The sequence below is a fragment of the Schistocerca americana genome, chromosome 1 (assembly GCF_021461395.2).
Source record: "Schistocerca americana isolate TAMUIC-IGC-003095 chromosome 1, iqSchAmer2.1, whole genome shotgun sequence".
NCBI classification, from domain to species: Eukaryota; Metazoa; Arthropoda; class Insecta; order Orthoptera; family Acrididae; genus Schistocerca; species Schistocerca americana.
In genome coordinates this window covers 628,412,754-628,418,530 of record NC_060119.1, presented here as the reverse complement: position 1 = coordinate 628,418,530, position 5,777 = coordinate 628,412,754, and the positions used below count along the sequence as shown (strand labels likewise).

General features: G+C 42.0%; 1 non-coding gene across 1 annotated transcript; it reads right to left on the bottom strand.

Annotated features, from left to right (window-relative positions):
- Positions 1-4,375: 4,375 nt before the first annotated feature.
- Positions 4,376-4,494, bottom strand: LOC124559315. Its single transcript, XR_006968866.1, has one exon. It is a non-coding gene; the product is annotated as a 5S ribosomal RNA (ribosomal RNA).
- Between the last annotated feature and the right edge of the window lie 1,283 nt (positions 4,495-5,777).

Sequence of the window (5,777 nt, the reverse complement as noted above, 5' to 3'; positions counted from 1 at the left end):
CAGCTGGTCGAATCAGCGAACATCCAGATCTGTGGGCCATTCAAATGTGTCAGTGGCGCCATGTTCAACTGTATAGGAATGTGACAGCAAGCATATTCTTTCAAGGTTTCAGTCTACCACATCTGACCATGACAGGTGGGAATTGCCTTATTGTGCTCCAAGTGGATCACAAATAGTGGGGTAACCTGTGTTCTACACCAAGTTGTTAGTGAAGGTTGCAAACATTCAGGGGCATACTTGACTGATTTATGGCCCCCTCCCTCTCCCCTTAACCTATTGTTCTGCTAAGAGGTTTATGACGCCCTCAGATTGGTTTATGGCCCCTCTGTGGATAATTTGTCCTTCTGGGGAACCCCCACACATCTCCACCTCCCCCTCATCCTCACCCATCTCTCAGCCAACCTCCAATACTCCCCCCTCTTACTAGCTAATGCAAGCACACTTCCAGGATTGAGTTATCCGAATAGCCCCATCTGAATTTGATTGACTAATTAATTAAATTGATCAATTAATTTATCCCTACCCCCTCTGGGAAATCCCCCATCTGTAAATTTGAGAGCCTGTGATGGAGAGGAAAGATCTCATGACAAGAGACTCAATTACACTGCAGAGGGTATATTGTTTATTTATAAAATTCAGTTTGCAGGTCTTGTATCTCTCTCGCTCATCATTCTCTGCTGTTTGGGAGATGCAGGTCTTGTAAAATTCATCAGGAAGGTGTAATTAAATAGATTCCTTTTTTATACCATCAACATAGCTTCTTCACAAAATTATGCTGCAAAAATCTTTTGCACTGACTGGAGGGCTTTGTGCACCCACAACCTGACCACTTCACCGTGCTGGCCACTTCGTCTACTACCTTACACATAGGCTGAACTAAACTCACTTGAGCCTCGTGACCGCTGTCAGTCACACCACACGCCAGTCAGCTCACGCAGCATGCAGAACGGAAGTAGCGCTAATCCCCAAACAAAGCATCAGGTAGTGGAGAACGTTTGATATTTGATACCTGAGAAATTCCTGTTGAAACACATGGTCTCTCTCTCTCTCTCTCTCTCAAGTGGTCACATCCCGTTGCATGCTACTGCTGGGCCTGCACACTCTATCACTCGTGGTCACACTGTACCACAAACAAACAGCATTTACCTGGTAAACTTCCCACTGAGGATATCTTGGAATTATTCCCTCACTCTATCAGATCGATTGGCTAATTAATTAAATTTTTACCTTGTTGTGGGACAGTGCAGTGTTCCCTTGCTTCCTCTTGGAGGATACTTTCTTTTTTTTTTGCTCATTAGTATCCTCATCCTCTCCAGTGCCAACCTCTTCATCTCAGAGTAGCACTTAGCACTTGCAACCTACATCCTTGATTGTTTGCTGGATGTATTCCATTCTCTTCTTCCTCTATTTCTTAATAGATGTCCTACCATCCTGTCCCTTCTCCTTGGGGTGCTTACCACATATTCCTTTCCTCTCCGATTCTGCGCAGAACCTCCTCATTCCTTACCTTATCAGTCCACCTAATTTTCAATATTCGTCTGTAGCACCACGTCTCAGATGCTTCTTTTCTCTTCTGTTCTGGTTTTCCCACAGTCCATGTTTCACTACCATACAATGATGTACTTCAGATGTACATTCTCAGAAATTTCTTCCTCAAATTAAAGCCGATATTTGATATTAGTAGACATCTCTTGGACATGAATGTCCTTTTTGCCATTGCTAGTCTGCTTTTGATTTCCTCCTCGCTCTTCGATGTACAGATTGAACAGTTGGTGTGGGTGGGGGGGGGGGGGGAGTAGGGGGGTAGGGGGGTAGGGGGCCGGGGGAATAATACATCCCCGACTTACACCCTTTTTAATCTGAGCACTCCGTTCTTGGTCGTCCACTCTTATTATTGCCTCTTGGCTCTTGTGTATAATGTGTATTACTCGTCTTCCCCTTAGCTTACTCACATTTTCCTCAGAATTTGGAACATCTTGCAACATTTTACATTGTCGAACGCTTTTTCCAGGTCGACAAATCCTATAAATGTGTCTTGATTCTTCTTCATTCTTGCTTCTATATCAACTGCAACGTCAGAATTGCCTCTCTCGTGCCTTTACCTTTTATAAAGCCAAACTGATCGTCATCTAGCACATCCTCAACTTCCTTTCCCATTCTTCTGTATATAATTATCGCCAGAAATTTGGATGCATGAGCTATGAAGCTGATTGTGAGATAACTGTCGAACTTGTCAGCTCTTGCAGTCTTCGGAATTGTGTGGATGATATTTTTTCCGAAAGTCAGAAGTTATGCCGCCAGCCAGACTCATACATTCTACACACCAAGGTGCATAGCCGTTCTGTTACCTCTTCCGCCAGTAATATTAGAAATCATATTTGATCTTAAGTTCTCCACAGCTCTCTTAAATTTTGATTCTAATACTGGATCCCCTATCTCTTCTAAATCGACTCCTGTTTCTTCTTCTATCACATCATACAAATTTTCCCCCTCATAGAGGCTTTCAATGTATTCTTTCAGCCAATCTACTCTCTCTCTGCATTTAGCAGTGGAATTCCCGTTGCACTCTTTATGTTACCACCCTTGCTTTTAATGTCACCGAAGGTTGTTTTGACTTTCCTGTGTGCTGAGTCAGTCCTTCCGACAATCATTTCTTTTTCAATTTCTTCACATTTCTCCTACAGCCATTTCGTCTTAGCTTCTCTGCACTTCCAATTTATTTCATTCCTCAGTGACTTGTATTTCTGTACTCCTGAGATTCCCAGAACAAATTATAGTTCCTCCTTTCATCGATCAACTGAAGTATTTCTTCTGTTACCCATGATTGTTTTGCAGTTACCTTCTTTGTACCTGGGTTTCTCTTTCCGACTTCTGTGATGGCCCTTTTTAGAGATTTCCATTCCTCTTCAACCATACAGCCTACTGAGATATTTCGAATTGATGTATCTATAGCCTTAGAGAACTTCAAGCGTATCTCGTCGTTTCTTAGTACTTCCGTATCCCATTTGTTTGCGTATTGATTCTGCCTGATAGTGTCTTAAACTTCAGCCTACTCTTCATCACTACTATATTATGATCTGAGTCTGTATATTCTCCTGGGTACGTCTTACACTCCAGTATCTGATTTCCGAATCTCTGTGCCTCCATGATGTAATCTAACTGAAATCTTCCCGTATCAACCGACCTTTTCCAAGTATACCTCCTCCTCTCGTGATTCTTGAACTGAATATTCGCTATTACTAGCTGAATTGTACTACAGAACTCAATAATTCTCTCTCCTCTCTCATTCCTCGTCCCAAGCCCACATTCTCCTGTAACCCTTTCTTCTACTCCTTCCCCTACAACTGCATTCCAGTCTCCCATCACTATTAGATTTTCATCTCCCTTCACGTATTGTATTACCCATTCAATATCCTTATCTACTTTCTCTCTCTCCTCATCATCAGTCTGCGACGTCGGCATGTATACCTGAACTATCACTGTCGTTGTTGATTTGCTGTCGATTCTGATAAGAACAACTCTGTCACTGAACTGTTCACAGTAACACACTCTCTGCCGTACCTTCCTATTCATAACGAATCCTGCTCTCGTTATACCATTTTGTGCTGTTGTTGATATTATCCTATACTCATCTAGCCAGAAATCCCTCCTATATCTACATTGAGCCTTTCCATTTCCCTTTTCAGATTTTCTAGTTTCCCTACCACGTTCAAGCTTCTGACATTCCACGCCACGACTCGTAGAACGCTATCCTTTCGTTGGTTATTCAATATTTTTCTCCTAGACACCTCCCTTTTAGCAGGCCCCTCCCGGAGATCCGTATGCGGGACTATTCCGGAATCTTTTGCCAGTGGAGAGATCATCATGACACTTTTTCAATTACAGGCCACATGTCCTGTGGATACACATGTGTCTGTAATGCAGTGGTTTCCAGTGCCTTCTGCATCCTTATGTCGTTGATCATTGCTGGTTCTTCCGTTTTTAGCGGCAGTTTCCCACCCCTAGGATATGAGGGTCCTGAACCTCTGTCCGCGCCTCCGCCGTCTTGTACAAGGCCGTTGGAAAAATGAGGCTGACTTCTTATGCCAGAAGTCTACGTCCGCCAATGCTTATTATTAATCAAAATTTAAGCAGTGACGGGATTCGAACCCAGGACTGAGGACAATGTGTTTACTAATCAAAGATGCTATCTTTTTTTATCTCATTTTGTTGCATATTGTTCGTTGAATTTGTTCGTGGCGGACGTCCGATGACACCTATTCAGGTTGTTCGTTCATCCGTTCACTCATTTTTTTTCTTTTTTTTTTTACAGAAGGTAGCCAAATCCTCTGACCGAACACGCTGAGTTACCGTGCCTGCTTCTAAAATGAAGGGGAGTCAACAGCACCCGGTGTTCCCAGGCGGTCACCCATCCAAGTACTAACTGGGCCCGATGTTGCTTAACTTCGGTCATCGGACGAGAACCGGGGTATTCAACAAGATATGGCCGTTGGCCTTTTTTTTCACTCAGTTTTTTATTACAGAGAGTAGCTAAACGCTTTTTTTCGTTGCGAACGTCACACGACATCCGTTCAAGTTCGTTGTTGATCCTTTTACTCAGTTTTTTTTTATTATTATTATTACAGAAGCCAACCAGCTCTCTGACTGAACACGCTGAGCTACTGTCCCGGCCTGAAAATGTGTGCCCCGACCATGAGGCACCACAGGTGAATGTTAGGACTGGAATATTTGGTGGGATGCGATGCTGCAACCACGTTTTCCCAAACTCTACTGGATTTTTTCCCCTCGACGCTTATCGGTGGAAACTGGCACAGTTAGGTCATTTGGTAGGAAGTCCATTACGTTGGAGGTAGCTGCAAATTTCAAATTTCAGCTCACTTGCATGTACCTCCTTAAACAATGTTTGCAGGGGTTGGTGTGTGTACTCGCATTGACCGATGAGTGCCAGACACCTGCCGTTACATTTGCCTGCAGCGAAGCTAGCGCTCTGACCACTAACGGCTGTTGTTAAAACTTCAAGGATCGTAACGCTGCAGTTCACATTGCCGTTTGGAATTTCACACAAGCAGACTTAATGGAACTGGGGCATGCCGTGTAATATTAATCCATGACGACAACAGTATGAATTTTGAAGGGATTAATAATAATCCTAGAAATGTTATAGTTAATGGAATGATAAATTGAAGATGTTGGTTGATAAGTCAAATGTTGAAAATTGACATCGTTTTCAGACTGGATTATTCATTTTAATTCCTCCGAGCTTTGCTCTTTCAATATTATTTGATTTAAATAAGAAAACTTTTATTTGATTAAGCAGAATTAATAGAATACAAAATGCTATAAATAGGGGCAGTGATTTGAGTGGTGGTATTTGTGGGGTGTAGATTAATGATATTAAGATGCTGATGTACTATTTTTGGGTGTAAGAGACCATTACTTACTTTCACTCATCTGATGTTCATGCTTGCTAAAATTTTATTTTAGATGGACGCGCTAATGTTACATTTCAAATAACTCCTTAGATTGTCTTAGATAACCAGTAAATAAATAAATTTACTGATGGATTTTCAATCACAATTGGTATAAATCTGTGATTGGCTCTCCAAATTTCTTAATATTGACGAAAGAATAGCTCAGGTCGATTTATTATAAATGTGACTTGATTTATTCGTCCGTGAGTAGCATCAATTTGAACTCCTAATACAGGTATCGCACGTGAATGTAGAACGTCTGATGCTTCTGTTAGCAGTTGACTTCCGTATTTACGGGTCAAATTG